The sequence below is a fragment of the Hibiscus syriacus genome, unplaced genomic scaffold, assembly GCF_006381635.1.
Source record: "Hibiscus syriacus cultivar Baekdansim isolate YM2019G1 unplaced genomic scaffold, ASM638163v2 tig00111505_pilon, whole genome shotgun sequence".
Lineage (NCBI taxonomy): Eukaryota > Viridiplantae > Streptophyta > Magnoliopsida > Malvales > Malvaceae > Hibiscus > Hibiscus syriacus.
The window spans coordinates 5,554-7,598 of record NW_024063108.1 but is presented as its reverse complement, the minus strand read 5'-3'; the positions used below and the strand labels follow the sequence as shown (position 1 = coordinate 7,598).

Genomic DNA, 2,045 nt, shown 5'->3' with positions numbered 1-2,045 from the left:
AAAAAAATAACAATTTTCTCTGTTATTAGCAAAAGCTGTTAACTTAGCCTCAGAATCTCGAACTAGCTGAATCTTGAGTGTTGCCTGAGCTTGAACTTCTGCTCTCAAAACCATTTCTTTGGAGATTTCTGGGTAAGATTGTTTTGTTTTTATTGTTGATCTTGATGTTTGGGGATAATATTTTGCTTTTGGGAACTGCTTTGACATCTGGATGTTTCCCCTTTTCTAGGATTTTGGTCTTGGTATTGTTAGACCCTTACTGTTCTGCGATCTTTTGATTTGGGGTTTAAGTGCTAAGTGAAATTAGTTTCTCCTTTTACTTTGGGGGTTCCTGTTAGATGCCAACTTTTCTTCCCAAAGTTGAAGCTACGATGCAGCCTGATCAGAGAAGAAAGGTAATCACTTTTGTATAGTTTCTATATTTACTTGTATGCAAGATCTAATGAAGTAATGTATTTTTTTAATAGTATGTGTTGATTGGTATAGACTATATTGTCCTTGCTTGGGTTATTAGTCAATGAATCTGCCTCTTATGATCACTGTAAATTTGTGTATTTTTAATTACTAAATGGTTGACTTGATTGCCAATACAGCTCTGAATTTTGTGTATTTTCATGTTCTGGAGGTTGACTAACAGGAGTTATATGTTATAGTTTCCTTTTTGTTTGCTTCTGTTTTTTGAATTGTCCTTGTTGTGGAAACAAAATTTCTTGCAGGCGAATATTTTTTCCCTTGAAATAATCCATCATGTCCTTGTGATCCTTCATCTTTTTTCGTAAAACATTCGCTTATAATATGTAGACCTTCAATGTATCATATATCGTACTATATGCTTTACCTTCACTATGCAGTCAGCAGTGGATGTAGATTTTTTCACCGAATATGGGTGAGGGAAGCAGATATAGAATAGAGGAAGTAATTGGAAAAGGAAGCTATGGTGTTGTTTGTTCTGCGTACGATACATACTGGAGAGAAGGTTGCAATTAAGAAGATCAATGATATATTTGAACATGTATCTGATGCTACCGGATCCTCAGGGAGATTAAAATTCTCAGGCTCCTACGTCATCCGGACATTGTTGAGATCAAGCACATCTTGTTGCCTCCTTCGAGAAGGGAATTTAAAGATATATGTGGTATTTGAACTTATGGAATCTGATTTACACCAGGTTATCAAAGCAAACGATGATTTGACCCCAGAACATTACCAGTTTTTTCTTTATCAGCTTCTTCGGGGCCTGAATACATTCACACAGGTTTCCCCTACACTGTTGATATGATCTTCTTGTTTGAATGTAGATAACAATTTGAAAATGCATAGCTATTATGCAATTTCAAGTACTTGTTGGTTGCTTCTGATGTCCTTGTTTTAAATGTTTTTGTTCCTGTAGCCAATGTTTTTCACAGGGATCTAAAGCCTAAAATATCTTAGCCAATGCTGATTGCAAACTGAAGATCTGTGATTTTGGACTTGCAAGAGTAGCTTTTATTGATACCCCCACTGCAATATTCTGGACGGTTGGTTCTTTACATGATGCTGCATTCAGGAAATAGTTCACATATAATATGCAGAAGTAGAAGCTTATTTCTTGTTTCTGAATTAAATATTCCCCTCTGTCTTTTTAGGACTATGTTGCTACAAGATGGTATAGGGCTCCGGAACTGTGTGGATCCTTTTCTCCAAGGTGCAAAAATTGTTGGTGCATTTTATTTGATTGAAAGTATCTTAATTTTTTATCCCTCGTTTATATTCTTGTTGATTGATATGAGGGTTTTGGTTTTGTTTTCTAAATAATTTGGCGGTACTCACTTTAGTCCAAGCCATTGTTTTTTTTTTTGATAAGATTTGAAGGTCTCTTTAAAAACCTCCTTCTTGATTAATGGAGCTTGTAAAGAAGCTTCTTAATCATCGGAAGGAGGAAAAGAGTGCCTTATAATTTCATTGAAGAAAATAAGAATTACAACCTTAGAAAGAAAAATCCAAGTAGAACCTTACAACAATTCTGAGCCTTAAAACCGAACTATAGAAGTCAACAACATATAATC

The 2,045-nt window shown here is 35.0% G+C and overlaps 1 pseudogene; it reads left to right on the top strand.

The window, feature by feature from the left end:
- The first annotated feature begins 845 nt into the window (after window positions 1-845).
- Window positions 846-1,718, top strand: LOC120164121 (annotated as a pseudogene).
- The last annotated feature ends 327 nt before the right edge of the window (window positions 1,719-2,045 follow it).